The 18,771-nt window shown below is 30.3% G+C and overlaps 1 protein-coding gene across 5 annotated transcripts in view; it reads left to right on the top strand.

The window, feature by feature from the left end:
• The first annotated feature begins 4,487 nt into the window (after nt 1–4,487).
• The window catches only part of Qtc (GRIP domain-containing protein quick-to-court), a 57,704-nt gene continuing 43,420 nt past the window's right edge, over nt 4,488–18,771 (top strand). For all 5 annotated transcript variants that reach the window (XM_076320396.1, XM_076320398.1, XM_076320395.1 and 2 more), the window contains exon 1: nt 4,488–4,904. The gene's annotated coding sequence lies outside the window, so the exon portion shown is untranslated. The remainder of the gene's footprint in view (nt 4,905–18,771) is intronic.

An 18,771-nucleotide genomic window follows, 5' to 3' on the forward strand; every position in this document is an offset into this window, starting at 1 on the left:
CCCATTCATATCACAAATTTAAAAAATTAGTAACATGTACGATTGAAATAACTACTTCTATTTAGATACTAATGTAGCCAGGATTAAAAATTGTCGTACCTACTACTAAAAAAATTGTTCTTATATATAATCTATAAATAAAAATATATTAGTTCATTTGGAATCATTTTTGTTATGAAATTCTTATATTTTGAATACGATTAATCATATACTACGTATGAAAACTTAAGTGAACTTCGGTGGTAATCATTAATGTCAAACTCAAGCGAACTACGAATCTTCTCCAATGTAACTTTCAATATATTCTTACCATACCTTCCGTTTTAATATAACCGATGTTTTCAACACGTTCGTTACAACATGGGACATACATACGATACATATTTCGTTCCGTGCAAAACAACTTTCATGGAATCTTTATTAGACGCTAAAAGGATAACTTCGTAATGTCTCTACTACTGTTATCGAAATTTAAAGAGTACAATTAAAAAATCGATGTTATTTTTCTCATACCAATAGATATAAAAATCCACGAGAAAAGTCACTGCAACAAATGCGTCAAAATGAAATGTGCAGGTTGTTAATATTAATAGCCATAGATGAAAATTGCGATATTAAAGATGGCACCTAAATAGTTGGCGGTACTTGTACTGTGCAGAAATAACTCGTTGGCTAGGCAATGTAATCGATTGACGCGTAACGATACTTTTATTCACACGCATTATCGTCATTGGAAAGATTGTTATGAAGAACATATCCAGATAGCATGAGATAGAGCAATACTGAACGACAAGTTCGACATATTGGCGTAGATATACAGGATGTTCCATATTTAAGATGCCAAACTTTATCAGTATATTCTATGGGTTTAAATAAAAGAAACATGTTATATAAACCTGGATTATTATTAATAATAAAAGCGGTTACTGAGATACATTGATGGGATAGATGAACAATATTTACATTTAATTTGTTTACGTGAACCATGTTTATTCTCTGGAATGATTGAAACTATCAATATTAATTTCTACCAGAAACATTAGTAAGTATTTGGACTTCTCTTTCCTTCACTCCTGCTGCAGTCAAGGAAGATAAAAAAACAAGATCGTTTAAATTATTTTCTAGAGAAAATCAATTTAACACAACTATGCAGCAATGACATTGTTCCCTTACAATATTATACTTTTTTAATACTAAACCTACTAATTTGGTGACTGCTGATAATAAAATCCACATAGAACCACATGTAAACATGTATTTTTTTTCTTATTTAAACTCATAGAATATACACTAATAAAGTTTATCCCCTTAAACTAGGAACACCTTGTATAAGCTACATGATTTGTATATAATAATAACATAAATATAATTAAAATTTTTAGTTCCTATTCATCTTCACTATTTTCAAAATTTATATCTTCTACATTTAAACTTGAGCTGTCCATTGCAGTTCTTAAAATCTAAATTATCTTTTCGACAATTTTGATTTTATCTAAACTACTCTTAGTTATAATACTATAATAAAAACTAATAATATAAATGCAACCGATTAAATATATGAAACCAAAAATAAAATGTTCATTGTAACTGAAAATTGTATTATATTGTTCGATACTCACTCAAAGATTACTTTGAAGAAGGTATAATAATCTTAAAGGCGACATTTATTTATCCTACTATTTTTTCGAATTGTAGTAATGAGTTTGCTTATTATTAAAGGTCTGGGTTAGATCTTAAAATTCCAGAATACAAATAGCAACTCTTTTGATATCCAATAGGAATGTGGTTTCAAATAATTACGGATAGATAAAAAGAAATTTAATTTGAATAGTCGTGATTGTATTAGTTATTGAAATCTTGAAAAACAACGACAATATATCTAAAAAAATAAAAGTTCTGAAAACATCTTATATAAAAAAAATTAATTCGCATTTTTTAAATGCAAAGAAAATATAAATTGCTAGTCCTTTTATTCTATGGAATATAGGTATGTAAACAAAATAACACTGTGAAAAATGTCAGAAAATGACGAAATTATTTGCCATTCCCGAAATCTTTTCTCTTTGAATACTGACCAATCACGGGAGTATTTGCAAAACAAAATTCTTATTAGTCCACAAACAGAAATGTATTATTTATAATATACCGTTCGACTGTAAATAAATTTCAATTATGATAAAAATGGCGACAGTTTTAAACAAAGAATCCTTTTCGCCCAGAAAAAATCAATTTTATATATTTAAAAAAAAATCAAATAATAGAGATATTTAAAAAATCATATGCTACATTGTAGAGCATAGTATGCAGAATAATTCCCAAAATTTGAAAGAAATCGGATATTTAATTGCAAAGAAAAGTTTCAAGAAAATACTTTTCTGTAATGGGAAAAGTTTTTTCAAACTTTACTTTTAATCAGCTTTCTGTTGCTTTTTTCTGAACTGCTTTAAACAGTTTGTTTTAATCTACCTTCAGTGTTTGTTGCAGCATTACTAAGCCGCCGTTGATCCATTTCTTTACAATAATTGTAACTCATTGCTCCAATACATATTTGTATAACGTGAAGCAATAATAAAATATCACCATAACATAGAAAATACAGATAGTTACAAATACGGCAATATCGATGGTAATTTTTCCGCCAAAATTAATTTTTAAAACCGTCGATCAAATGATAAAATTTAAACTTTTATTATTGTTTTGAGTAGTGCTACCTTCGTATCATTCTAATAGCTCGTCAGAACTCAGATTTTTCATAAATAGGGTGAATCTCATCCTGAACAATTTACGAAAATGGACTTTTATGAATATAATCTCGTAAGATATAATTTTCGATCATCAATTATATCACTCTTTTAAAGATATCACACGCATAATATTCAATTGAGCCACATGTTACCACGTATCCAATCTCCACATGCATTGTTATTCTTAGAAACTGTTTTTACTCGTAACTGATAATTTAACACAAATACTTGACCCTTTCTACTCCAAATATTTTCCTTCTACTCCATCCCAAACACTTGTCATTTGCATTTCAGAGATTTCTTACCCAATTGCAGTCTTCCTACGCATATTCCTCCTTTTTCACATGCAACATGCGATACGAGAAACTTGAACTCTATACGATAAAACCATTAGTTATAGTGAACAATTGAAAGATTGCTTAGACCGCATCAATGCCTCACTCGCAAGGCTTCTTTATGTATCTACTATGATCTGCCTTCACATCTATCCCTGTAACTTTGTCAGATATTTGAATTTTAAAATACTACTTTCGCAGACCATTTTGCACACTTCAAATTTTAAGAAAATAACAAAAAGAAATCGTCGATTTTTTAAAGTAATCAAAGTAGTGACACTACTTAAGTTGTATGCCCCTTCCCTATCTCAATTGAATCCATCTGCTCTTATGTAATTAAATGACATGACAATTTTATATTCATCAAAATTATTAACGAATGTAATAATGAAGCAAATAATAAGTATATTAATAGATCAAATATTTTCCATTTTCTTTTTTAACTGTTTTATTTTATACACTTTTCATTTGTCACATTGTATCGAAAATATTAACAAGTGGTCAATAAAGGGAACGAATAACGTCGCCAATGGAGAAATTTAGCTTACTTGTTAAGAACAAAATCTTTTTCTAATTAATAGTTGTAAGTTGTAAGTAAAACAACGTTAACTGAAAATTAACGAATGATATAATACTAATCATCTAGTAAGTTGTAGAATTACTTATTGCATTGAATAATTATATAATACAAAATTATTTGCAACAGTTTATACAATAAAATACTCTATACAGTTTAAAGACGCATTATTTTATATTATAAATACCATTCTTATAATTAAGTTGTTCTACATCGCTAATCGCAATATGCATTTTGATGCATTTCAATAAAAGTTCTTTTGTAAAATATTTTATTTCTCGGTTTTGATAAATCGTGAGTTATTACCACAGACGAGAACTATAGTATTAAAAGATGAATTGGAATAAACACGGTATTCAAAAAGATATCGCGTATAGATAAGGACGGTACAAAAACTAAACTAAGAGTTATTATCCGGTAACAAAAGCGATAAGGTGTATCGTTTCAATTTAATGAAAAGATAAAAAAATTATACTTTGCAATGATTTGCAAAATTACATGTAAAATAAGGATGAGAATATTACAAATTGCATAAATTTTCTAAACATTTGCACTATTTTTCTGCGTGGAATAGTATTAAAAATGATGATATTTGTTATATATATGCACTGTATCAGAAGAATTGTACGACAAATTTAAATAAAATAAAAACGTTAAAAGACGAAATCGATTATCTACAGTCGGTTATATTTTATTTTACGAAAGCTACCACGAGATTGCGCTAGCAACTCGAAACAACGACTTGTCAATGATCGGTGCTAGCGATACGACATCTCGTGATTTTCTGTCGCTATAACGTAACACTGTTTGTTTCCACAAGTCGCGTTAGGATCGTAGGTGATTGACGTTCGCGTAGTGGCCACGTTTTTCGAAATTCTATAGAAAGTGTTGGAAGTTTCACGATGTAATTCGTGCCTAGTGTTACTCCTTCAAATACATTTTTAATAAATCACAGGCAGTGACTCTCCTACCATGAATGTACTCTTGTAATTTACATTGTGTAAAAGATCTTTGACCGCTGGATTAGTATTCGCAGCTATGTTCAATTTCTACACGCGATAAGCCCGCGTGGCACAAATTAACAGTGAAACTGAATCTTCCTTATCTGCAACTCTTTCGCATTTTATTTTCATTTCGAAGCTTATGATTGTGTTAATTCGATACACACGTGCGTAATAAATGTTAGAACCCTTTGAAGACTCGCACAAGGGGGGGACACTGTTACCACTTCAAATTCATGTTTCGAAGGTAAGATACGGTTCCGTAGCTGCGTTAATTACTACTTTCTAATTGGTAATTATTTCCCGTTCACATGGCATACAATAAGAAGTTTGCAAAATCAGTATTGTGCCTAGACGCATGAATTTCATTTATATAAATTACTCAAATCTAATCAACGATGCATATGTTGATCTAAATTTTCTTCGAAAGCGCGTCCTTATACGAATTAAAAATTCGCGAGCAGCCAGAAAGTATTTGTAGATTGTTTAGGACATCCACAATTCAAAACTGTTATTTGAGAAATTAATTTTTGAAGCAATTAGTCAAAAATTCAGAAAGCCAAGTACTATCAATATGTGTATGTAATCTCTAATCGGGACGTAATGTAATGACAATATGAAAAACAATATTGTCTTTTTCGTTGCAAGGATGATGTGGACGCTGCATAATACTGCAGCATATTCTTGAAATAGGACACCAAATGATCGATTACTCCATTCAAATAGACCTTTCACTGCTCTAATTCGTCGGTCGAGTGCAATACAATGACACGATTGATATAAATTCATAACGAAATATTAGTAGCAATTTAGTCGCGAAAACGATCGTGCTATTGCTAATAGAATTCCGAATATTTTGCTCTTTTGTAACATTTGTACAGTTGTATCGTATAGAAAGACTTGCAAAAGTTACTTTACCTTTCATTGGGGTTATGTTAATCTTATTGGTACGTGATAAATGTGATAATAAATGCGACGTGTATCGAACATATATTATAAAGAAAAGATAAGCGAAAACGACTGACATTGAAATTAAGATCAACAAGATCAAAAATGATTAAAAAGCATTTTGATAAAGTAATATTTACTTTTGTCTGTCCAATGACATGTCTGTAACCAGCTTTCACGCGCATCGAATTTAAAAAAAATATATTTCATAAAAGAACTCGAAAAGCTTTTACTTTATAAATGATCTTTTCAATACGATTTCTTGAATTTCGTATTTCATTTGTTAAGCAAGAGTACTGAAAAAAAGTTGTTTAGTTCTTTTAAAATATCGCAACTATAAAAAATATCTGTTCTGTAAAAAGAAAAATTATTCAATTACTATTGGCGACTTTTAATGTATCTTTAGCAAAAATATAAAAACAATTAATTTGCAGTTAATTAAAAAACATTTAATTAAAACAAAAAAGAATCTGTAGAATATTAATTAATACACATTTACATGGGTTATTTTTAAATTATCTCACAGTATTACGAAAACTTTAATATTAAATGCTATCTTGATTTAGCTTTATTTTTCCATGTTTGGTAGCTATTAGTTTAACAATACATAATTATTTTATTTTAGATTTTTATTAAATGTAGTTTTGAATAACTCTTTTTACTTTATATTATATTTACAAATAACGCAAAAGAAAGTAGTAGTTTTGGAAATCCCATTTCTAAATATTATTAATCCCTCTACACAATCGACGTACTTACGATGCATTTACGTCCACGCAGTCATCGATGGAACCAAACAACGCATGTATGTAGGTATATAGGTACATATATACAACACATCGTACTTCCTGATTAGAATCTATGAATTTTCAGTGTGTATCAACTTACGATACATAATTTAACAACTTTGTATATTAATTTTTTCTGTTTTGTACGTGTACTTTTGTTTTATTTTATTTCCCTTATAAATATAAGAACATAAATGGAATTATATTTCACTACTAAAGTTGTTGGTGTCGCTATAAACTCAAGCATCTGCTTAGAAGGATGTTGTTTATTTAAAATTACGATAAGAATTCTATATACAAACTTATAAATTAAGAATTACAAAATAATTGCGTCTATTTTGGGCATCTTAAATTTCGCCCATTTCGGATATCTTAGAGTTAAAAATATAGCCATCTTATTTTTTATTTTAATCGGGATATAATAGCGGAAACTGAATTTCAAAATCATAATTCCTTCGGCAGACATAATGATATAAATAATACGCTACATCCAACGTCTGACTCTCAATTTAACGTTGGCCGCGTAGAGAGAAATATAAACGCTGTCGGGTACATTTATAATAGTAATATTTTTATTGAATATATTTAGCCTATAATTCACAACAGAAAAATATCACATACCGTATTTACAAGTTAATTTTACTTTTAACCCCTTGCCTTATAATATCGAGTGAAATTCATGACACAAATTTTAGGCCAAATTAAGAAACAAGAGTTATGCTCATGCTATATGGATTCCGGACCAAGTGTGACAAACACGAGTCAAAATGGCTGTTCAGTTGTTACAGATACATACCTCAGTTTTCGTTACAAACGAATATGTAAACTATATTGCCCGTGATTTTGTATTTTTTTCAGTTTTTTAAGTTAAATTTATAAAAATTCTTTACATAATGTTAAGAAAAAGAAAGATTAATGCAAAGATTGTTCCAATGAAGAGCCTGTTTGAGTGAGCTTTTCTGCATAAAATTAAATAAAAATTGATTAATATGCTACTTGTTTTTAAGCAATAGAATTATTTCATTCAACCAAGCAAGAAGTTATCAAAATTAAAGCTACAACCTCTCAAAAGTCTTATTTTTCAATTATACTGTTACTTATTCTATTATATTATAAAGTTTATGAATGTATTCTTTTATCAATAGGGTATTGGAAAATTAGAAAAAGTTGTACAGTCTGGATTAAATACCATCTTTTATACAAAATCAGCAGGTATCCTAATACTTACGAACGTGGTGTATGTATGTATTTGTTTCAAGTCATGAATCAAGCCTTCAATCATAAGGCAAAGGGTTAATATAATAATAGGTTGTTTAATAAGTTTTGTCGTTCGATAAAACTTATTGAACAACCTAGTATAGTCAAACAATTTGTACAAATTTTCTTCGTACATTAAAACAAACCTATTTAATTATCAGTTAAAATCGAAATTTGAAACTCAGATTCAACAAAATTATAGCACATTACTTGAACAATTTTTCTTGGTTGCATTACAAAATAGAGAATAATACTTATTTAGAAGTTTGCCCTTCTCACCGATCTCAGTGGTTTTTGAACATGTTCTGGTGGACAAAATTTGGAATAATTTTTTCCTCTACATATGTGTGGCAATCTGTCTCAGTTACTGAGCTACTTGCAAAATTTGTTAGCACTACTATGTTGAATTGTGACTATATGTAAATGCACATTCGTGGCAGTACTGATACGGATTCAAGCGACCACCACTTACCTACTGTTTCCATAAACTCATCAGGGATTCACAATCGATTCCTTCGAGTAGTTTTTATGAAATTTTTATTCATTCCATGTGTTAATGAAGCTAGCGTGGAGTACGTCGATAAAAATTAATACTGTTTTTTTAGTCACAAATTAGGTTAAGGTAGAGCTAGTTTTTCTCTCGTTACCGAGTAAAGTGAATTTGTTCTATTCGTCATACAAAGTTACCACTGCTATCAACTGTTACAACGCAAAATGTTCATAGAAACGATAAGTAAGCGGTTTTTAGACACTCTGGGAACACACTGGGAACTACATATATATGAGCCAAATTCGATATAGTACTAATAAAAATATTTTTCAAATATCTCGGAAATTAAGACAGACCGTCATATATACACAAAGGAAAGAGTTGTTCCAAATCTTGCATCCTATAACATATACAAAAATTTTCAAAATCAGTGAATAGGCCAACTTTCTAAATAATTACTTTCAATTTTGTACAAAATTTAAATCAATTCTTCAATTTTTCACGTTTGAAAATGCCTTTTATTCTTATGTACAGAGAATTTTAAAACATTCTTTATTTTTCAAACTACAGGGTTTCGTTAATTATTGCAAAATAGCTATGTGTTTGCATTCTACTTATATACTTCTTAATGTCTTCTGCAGTATGTTAATAGTATTGTCCAATTGAGTATAATTTTCAATTAGTTTTACACAAACAACATTATTCATTCAACCATTTGCAAATTTTAATTCAATCTTCTCGAGTTAAGGTAATCTTTTAATATTACCTAAACTCGATCCATATTATGATACTTCCACAAACATGCCTAGCTAAGATTTGATAATCTTTTTTCTTTTCTTAAGTAAATAACAATAGTTCCAACTATTTGTACATCTTTATTAAATTTTCTTTCATCTGTATAATTAAGTTTACACTATTGTACACATTTTTCCTATATGTATTTTGAATGTATTGACCTCAAATTATAATTTATCAATTGTCCCTCTTTAAAACGTACCACATTATTATTTATATTCATTTTTTTTAAACGGACCATGTATAGTCTGGATTTATTGAAGATTTATCCGCAGGTTTGATCGACTATCTTTCTCGAAAGAAAGATTAGTGAGAACAAAAACCATTCCTCCCAATCTATTGTTTATGTATCAAAAAGGAGCTGGCTTAATTTCAAAACGATATCGTGTGATCTTCCTCAAACTATTTTTAGATATACGTAGTTGATACTTCAGAAATAATGAAAATAAATAAATTATTTTACACTTCAAATATTAAGTTTGTTAATTACTGCACGTGTTACAATTAACAGTTAGCATTTCATACTTTTTATTTTAATCCGAAAGGTTTAATTTAGTTAAATCAGCTTTTCCAAATTGAAAAATTAATTTTGTAACAATAATTTCTTATTTTACAAGTTTGCACCGAAGGTTAAATATTTTTAAATTTGATGAAAAAAATTTTTTACATATATTTATATAACACAATTTACTTGTTTGTAATGTAAATAATAATATTACTAGGTATTTTTTAAACAAATTTTAAATTAGCAAAATAATGATTTAACATCCACCAATTTTATATGAACTATATTACATTTCATTTTATCATCTTTTACTTGTTATTTGAAACGTTTATTTAGATAAAAGTTTTGCCCATCTCTGTATTATATAGTATTTATGAATATGTTCTATTTGAAGTAATTACTAAACGATAGGAAATCCACGAAAAACAAATCTTTCATCGCCATTTTTTATCTAGAATGTTATAGTTTAAAAGAAAAAATTTTCTGTTAAATTTTTTGAGGACGTATCAGGTCATTTTGTAATTTTAAAATGGTACACTAAATTTTTGTTTTAGTGCCTTAAAAGAACAAAAAGTGAAGTGACCTCGAAGCAACGGAAGTCACAGATGAGAAGGAATTGTAACACATAGAAATCAAGTTCTTCGCTACTTGACTTACTTTATTTACAAAATATGCTCAAAATCGTCATCTTTAGCTCTTAAACACCGTTGTAGACTATATATTATTATCTAACATGATGTTACTCCTCCTCATTATGCTTTAATAGCAGGGAGTCAACTAAGCATATTAATCAATAAATGACCAACGAGGGAACCATATTAAATACCATTAGACTATTTTTTTATGAGCTTATTGAAAAAATATTATTTATTAAGTGATACTTACAAATTCAAAAAATTTGAATAATTGATGCGTGTACACTGGCCGGCTCAAAACTTGATAATACGTCACAGAAGCGCAATATTGTTTTACCTATTAAGAATCTTGTTCATATCAGAATATTGTTCTAAAATTTGATATATAGTAGTCACAATTAATGAAGGCATCTCTTACTTTCTTTTTAAAGAAAAAATAGTACATTAATGTATATTAATTGTACTCAAGTTTATTTCAATAAAAATTTCTGACGAATTATCCGAAACTAAATTGTCATCACTATCATTAACATATGAAATTATTATTCTTTTACAATACAAGATTGCAGTTTAAAGTGTAAATAAAATAGAATTGTATATGACTATTTAAACAATGCTTTAACCAAGTGCAAATGATCACAGTTGTTTCGTTCGAATGTACGCAACAAACTGAAGATGTTGACAAGCGACTAACAAACAAATCTAGAAAAAAAATGAGGATAAGTGAGACTTACATTCCAGCAAAGGAATGTAAGTTTGTAGAAAATGTAGTAGGTACTTATACGCTTTGTTACATAGAGTTAGGGGCAAAAAAATAGTACATCGTGTTTGTGTTTTAATTTTTATGAATTAATCAACGTAAATCCAATTCATTAGATTTACATTTCTTTAGATTGTCTTTGTTGATAGATGTCAATTTGTTGCACTTAAATATTGACATTGTATTTAGTTTTATCTGGAAAAATGCAAATATTAAAGAAAATCAAAAGAACAAAATGATAGCACAATCGTAAAAAAATGAAAATGTAAGCAAGCTTACTAGTATCATACAGTGCTTATAGTATTTTACGAAACCTTGTTTATTTGTTATAACAGTAATTATTCAGTTGCATAAAGATTTAGATAATTTTTTCATGTTTTTCTGCTACAATCATGCGCATTCTCAACTTTGAACTCTCTTTGATTTCTCAAATATAAAAATACATTTCTACTAATTTCACAGTATGAAGTTAAAATACCTTATTTATGTACAAATCATATAAATAAATGCCTATACCTACTTCCGAAAAGTATTAGTAGTCAATCAGCACTAGATTTTAAGTGGGTGATGGGAGGGGAAATCAATTCAAAATATAAAATTTTAGCTCCGAGTATTTAAAGTTTATCGAGATAATAATGAGAAACTTTTATTATACATTGAAATCTCCTTACACAGACTTTACCAACGCGATTGTTTCACCGCGTAAAGATCGTCACCAACTATCGAATAACCAACGACAAAATAGCGATACGGGGTTCAGTATTTGCATAGTGTTCTACTTAAAATCGTCCTGCTTACTTTCAAATTGTATTACGTTTTAATCTCTGTGGCCAAAAAATATTACATATACTGTATTTACCGTAATTTTGAACAAGACATACTATGCTATTTAGGGCAACGATTGTAAGGGTACATGATTGACTTTGGGAATCATTAGGAATAATTTTCACTTTGAAAATGAAATTGAAGAACAAGAATTTTTCTAGTTCACAGTATTATCATTAGAGACATAAAACTTTATATATCAAAAGTGGAGGTATATATTGACCACTAGCATATTTTATTTTATGCAATTTTGTTATTACTTCTTAATTACCAGACATTTATTTTGGAAGAGGCTGACTACTGGACATTTACCCTAGATGTATCAACTACACATTCAACACCTAATCACATATCATCCGGTGGTAATCACGCACCCAACGTTCTAATATAACCACACAGCGCCCAACAGTAACCACATACCCACCGTCAACCCATAGACCACCCAGTCCCAAATAATGCGGTAATAAACACGCATACAATATTTCAAACAAGCGAGCAGATTTTAAGTGGGGCACTCTGTAGATACTAAGGCCCATATCACTGTTGCGTCATCGATTACTCGACAATCGGCAACGACCACTACGTAACGAAACAATCGCATTAGTAACGTCTGTATAGAGAGATTTCAGTGTATAATACCGAAAGTTTTTCACTAATGTCTCGGAAATTATTATATACCCGAAACCAACATTTTATATTTTAGTCTTATCCTCTCAACTCCACTCCTAGTTAATATTTTGTGATGATCGACCACTGATGTTTCTTGAAAGAATACACAAATAAATTAAAAATTCATGTATAAAATATGCATGTTTAATTAGCAAAATACAATAATATACAATTTCATCAATTGTCCGTCCAGCTACTCATTCACAACTGCGAAACAAAAATGTGTTGTTTGTGTTATTTTTATGCATATCCGTGTTGTACATGTAATATTTATGTTTTGAATTGTGTATCATTGTCAAGTTTTGGTATGTTTACACTTACAGGCACGTACAATGTCGATGATGTCCTAAAATGTATATTTCCTTCAGCCATATTACAAAAGATGAAATAATATAGGTGTGTTATCCTTTCATCTATGGCTGTAATGTGTTTAGAACTGAAGTTAAATATTTCAAGCATATACTGTAAATTAAGTAAGTCAAGTAGTAGAAAATTTAATCTTGTATGTTTCTGTAATTCCTTTTCTTCTGTGACATCTGATTTCTTCAAGGTTATTTCCAAAGAGTGCGTTCAATTTATCTATTTATGTTTGTTCATTGTACCGAAAGAAGAACATTAAGTGATCTTCATGCCCTTGAAAAATAGAAGAGAAAGTTTCTTTTATGCTATAATATGCCGCATAAAGAATAAATCACGTTACAATCAAAATGTTAAGAGAAGGGATAGAAAGTGCGGTGAAATTACCTTCACTGTGTTGTGCATTTTATTGTGATTATCTATGTAAATAAAATCGTATCTTTACAATTGTACAATTTTTAGACGATTTCGACTTACAAGGCAAGTTCTACAACTTAAACATTCAAAACTATCTGCAACTTTGTACAAATATAGTTCAAGTGATGCCAATAATGTAACTAATTTTTGTTTCGACCTTGGATAATGATAAAATTATATGTGCAGTATCAGTTACTAACAGATTACACGACGCGAGAAATTTAAACGAAAATTGCATCTTCCATTCGTTTCGTTAGTATAAATCTTTCGTTAATCGATCGAATATGAAAGAACTACGAAAGATGTTTAATAGTTTTTGATATTCTACACTGTGGAAAAGAATTTTCAAAGAAAAATTAATTTTGAAAAAATCTTTAAACGATTGGTTTATTGTCGAAACAAAAAATAATTACATTATTAGTATCACTGTATTATGTTTCTGTAAAGTTGCAAAGTTTTTCGAACTTTCCTTGTCAGACGTATAGTTTATAACATTGTTTTCCAAAGTATGCAGGGCGACCCTTAAGCGAAAGGTTTTTACATTTTCCAAAGGGGGGTGTGTTAAAACATTTGGAATACAATTTAGAGGTAGGATGCCTGAAAACAGGACATTAGATACAGGGTGTTTCGTTTAATCCTTATACCAAGATGTGTATATATGTTGTATATGTATATGTATGTTCTTCGATGTCTTTCCATAACTGTTGGAAATATGTTGCTTGCAATTTTTTATGTATTTTATTTCAAATCTCGATCGATAGGAACAGAAAAAAGAAGAAATAAACTAAAAAAATTGGTAATCAAATTAAAAACATCTAGCAAAATCGATATGATCTTCGTATATCATGTTCTGGCATGTCAGTTCCTTTCTTTTTGCCTCTTTCAGTGACTTATAAGTTGAGAATCTATTGAAATAGACCAATGTGAATAGAACGAATGTACAATGCGTGTCTGAATCGGAATGAATGAAAACAAGTAATTTAATACTGTGATCGCGTGCGTCTTGGATGGTTGTAAATAGAGTACCTATGTTAAAAGTGAGCCACTCCAAATTGTGAATGACAAGTTCATGATAAAATGTGATGTATATTTTTCAACAATAGATACATGATTTTTCAACAACTTTCTTTATTTAAACTACGTAAATGGTAAAAAAAGAAGAAAAATAATTGTCAACCTCACAATAAACATTTCTTACAGTTAGACGTTACGATTCATAATGATATCCTTGTCATGTTTCATAGGATTAATCTTGAAACAAAAATATTGAAATAATAATTAATACAACAATGAAAAAACCATGAGGTCTTTCAACTTCTTTGATAAAAAAACGTCTAACATCCCATCTTGACATATTTAAGGTTAAATGAATATGATGAAATGTTTCGTAAGGTATTATAATTATAAAAAAATTGTTTTTATAAATGTTATTTTCTATGAAGTTTTCTTTTTTTTATGAAGTTTGTGTGGGAGATTTCAAGATTAAATTTTCTTTTTTTTTAATGGGACCATATAAGGATTTATTGACTCATAATATGATAGCGGGTTTTGAGACGAATTCAATGACTTGCTACTCGATGTTATTTCATGGAATGAATTATTGACCAATTAGAGAACTAAAACCAATTGAGATTTTAACCAAATGTTTCTCGTATAAAAAGATGCTAGTATTGGATCAAATATAAGAAGTTAAAGATTATTACAAGTGACATTAATGATCAATTTTAATTTTTGCACCACACCATTAACAGAAAACTATTAATGTGCTTCTTCATACGAATCGACATTTCTAAAAACATTTTTTTTAATATTAATCCTTTGTGAGAAAGGAGGAAAACCTACTATGACGCCACAAAATAATAAAAATTGTATATTTTCAAGGTGTTTGGGAAGCAAACCGATTTTTCTTTTTTTATCTTTAGTCGTTTCAAAAAGTAGATTTTTAGAATTACTTTTTCCTAAAATTTCATATAAAAATTATTATTAATTATTGTAGCCATAATACTAACCTACGTAAAAGGCTTCCAAAAATTTGTGGGATATGAATAGATGCGTAATTTTTCACGATCATCTGAAATGGAAAATTATACCGTTTTCTTAAATTATGAAACAATAACTTCGGTTAGACTTACGGATTTAACAAAAAAATTGTTATTAAATGGTAGACCATTAGAAAAAATATCGAAATTCAGTGACACAAATCGGTATTCTTTTTAACATTTAGAAGGAATAATTATCCAATAAAAAGCTCCTTACGTGCAATTGAAAAAAATGTTCAAGTATGTCAAATGAAAATTAACCGAGTTATTAATCCATCTAGTTTGAAAAATTCGGTTTCGATAAAAAAAAAGGGTTCAAAGTATTAATACAGTATCTTGGTCAAAAATACGTTTTATTGTTTGCAAAAAGTTTAAAGTAATTGTTAACCGAAAACTATGATAAACAAGAGGAAGCGGTGATAATCACGTGTCATTTTGTAAATTCTAATTTTTAAATAAAATCATATATAACTGATACCTCAACGTTAACAGATAATAGAACGGTTGTGACCATTTTGAATTATTTAGGCAGCGCATTTCTGAAGTGCTGCACAGAAAATAAAGTTATTGCAGTGGTCACCGATAATGCTGCGAATATGATCATCGGTATGAAACAGCTTAATAAACAGATGGTACATATTTGTTGTTTTGCTCACACGTAAAATTTAGTTATTAAAAAGTCTTTAAATAATATTCATGATATCCCTATCCTTCGTGAGAGCTGCCAACGTATGGTGACACATTTAAGTTAAGTTTAGTGGTAAAGGACAAATTAACTAAACTAGAGACTATTTTGAGTTTACTATTTCATAAATTGAAAATAGAAATCGAAACTTATCGGATCAGTAAACTCATCTTTAAAAATTAACTTTGACAAATAACTTGATGTAAGATGTAATAAGAAAAAATCGACCAATTTTAAAGCCGTTTCTATTTCTAAGAAAGGAAATTAAAATTGAAAAAGTAACAATTTCAAAAGTTATAACGATTAAAAAGCAATTAAATTCTTTCTTATTTGATATTTCCGGGGGGAAATAGTACTCAAGAACAATACCGTTTAGAATTGATATCTTAATTGAATAATTAGTTCAGTGACATTATACCAGGTATAATGTATAATAACGAGGTATGACACCAGGTCAGTATACGAGGGCGCTCCGATAAGTACTTAGCCTACAAAAGAAAAACGAAAATTTTGGAAAATTAGCGATTTATTTCTCTATATAGTCTCCTTTCAGCTCGATACACTTGACCCAGCGATGCTCCAACTTCTTTAACCCGTCTGAAAAATACGTTTTCTGGAGGTTTGCAAAGTAGGCCTCCGTGACGGCGATAACCTCCCCATTCGACTCAAATTTCTGCCCGGCGAGTGACTTTTTCAAGTTTGGAACCAAAAAGAAGTCACACGGGACCAAATCTGGAGAATACGGTGGATGGAGCAGCAGTTCGTAGCCTAATTCGACCAATTTGGCCTAGGCGACCGCGGAGGTGTGAACCGGTGCGTTGTCATGGTGGAAGAGCACTTTTTTCTTCGCCAAGTGGGTTGCAGTTTTTCCTGCAATTCGGCGTCGAATCGGCCCAATAAACCGGCATAGTAGAGCCCTGTGACCGTTTCGCCCTTGTCCAGGTAGTCGATGTAGATCACACCTTTTGAATCCCAAAAAACGGTGGCCATCAGCTTTCCGGCCGATAGGACAGACTTGGCCTTCTTTGGAGCGCGTTCGCCGGGTGAAGTCCACTGTTTCGACTGTTCCTTGGTCTCTGGTGTGTACCAGTGGATCCATGTTTCATCGACGGTCACGAAACGACGCAGAAACTCCTTCAGATTGCGCTTCAACATTATCAAACACTGCTCCGAAGTGGTCTCACGTTTGTGCATGTTGTCCGGAGTAAGCAAACGCGGCAGCCATCGCGCCGACAGATTTCTCATGCCCAATATTTCATGCAGGATATGACCCACGCGGTCTTTTCAGATGCCTACTGTCTCAGCTATCTCGCGCACCTTCGATCGGCGGTTTGCCAATACGAGATCGTGAATTTTTTTCACGTTATCCTCCGTGGTAGCCGTTTTCGGGCCACCTGGGCGTGGCTCATCAAAAACCGACTTGCGACCACGTTAAAACTCGTTAAACCAATTTTTGACGGTTGACATCGAAGGAGAAGAGTCACCGTAGACAGCATCCAAGCGCTCTTTGATTTCGCTGAGCGATTTCCCTTCCAAAAACAAGAATCGAATCACCGAGCGATATTGTTCTTTTTCCATTTTTCTAAAATACGCGGACACACCCGCTTCCACACGCGGTCAAAACAAAACTACGAGTCCGATTCGGCTGAAATTTTGACAGTAGCTGTCTACAAGAATGTACTACACGGTAGTAAATTTTTCTTGTGATCGTGGTGACCATCGGGTGGTGAAGCCAAGTACTTATCGGAGCGCCCTCGTATACCAGCGGAATGTGGGTTCTCGAAAATTGGAGAATTAATAAATAAAAATCGGAACAAACTTAAAGAGAGTACTGTAAATAAAATATTATTTCTTAGCAGTTTATAATAATATCTAATTTTAATAATCAATGTGATGTATCGTCTAATAATAAACGAATCAAAATTAATGAATTGTGACTCATTAAATGGTACCGCTTCCTTGATTTGCATATTCATCTTATATATGTAAAATACTTGAAAGAATTGATTGTTACTTCATAAAATGAAAACTCTGGAGTAAAACTTTAATATTATGTATAACGTTTAGAGCAAAGTTGAAGTAATAAATTGATATCGAAATTTTCGTTAAGTATCAAATAGGTATAAATATATTCATGACATACTAATATTAAAATAGGTATCGATACTTTTATCGTAGCATGAAACGAGTATCGATTCTTTTGTATTGGTATCAAACGGGTATCGATACTAGTATCGATAAGGTGTTGACTCCTTTTGATATCCGCGTCTTTGATATGTATCGATGCTAGATCGAACTATAGCACCAATGAGCTAGTTTTATGTGGTTTAGAATTTTGGCTTCTAAAAAAAGGTGCATTTTTAGCATATCGGATTGGGTAGATTGCACAAAATTGATAAAGACGACTATGAAAAAATACAAATGGCGGTCTAAAGAAAAAAGAAATAATTTCAATGTTTTACGATGGACTGTACATCGAATCCTTAAAAGAAGTCGTAACAGTGTCGGACAAAAGTTAGTGTCCGCATCTAAACTTTTAAAGCGACATAAAGTTGTTAGATTAAAGTACACCCGGCAAAACATGCATTGAGATTGGAGAAACCTAACTTAATTTTAGACACTGATGTATTTTTTGAACTTCGAGTAATTTGTTTGTTTCTTACTAATTTCTAAATAGTATTTCCAAACGAAGAAATTTTAATAATCTTGGATTCGATTAATATTGACAAAACTTCCAAAAACATCCGTGATATTTCTCAAAAAGAAAGATGACATGATTTAAAATAAAGAATATTAATATTATTAAATAACTGGCATCTCTAGTAAACCAAAATCTGATTGAGTATATTTGGGATCTTATTGTTAGGAAAATCGCCAATTTCAAATCCTGTTGAAATTAAAAAGTGCAATAATTATTGCGTGTAATAAAATTTGCAATTAAATT

This window comes from Ptiloglossa arizonensis, chromosome 9 (genome assembly GCF_051014685.1).
Source record: "Ptiloglossa arizonensis isolate GNS036 chromosome 9, iyPtiAriz1_principal, whole genome shotgun sequence".
NCBI classification, from domain to species: Eukaryota; Metazoa; Arthropoda; class Insecta; order Hymenoptera; family Colletidae; genus Ptiloglossa; species Ptiloglossa arizonensis.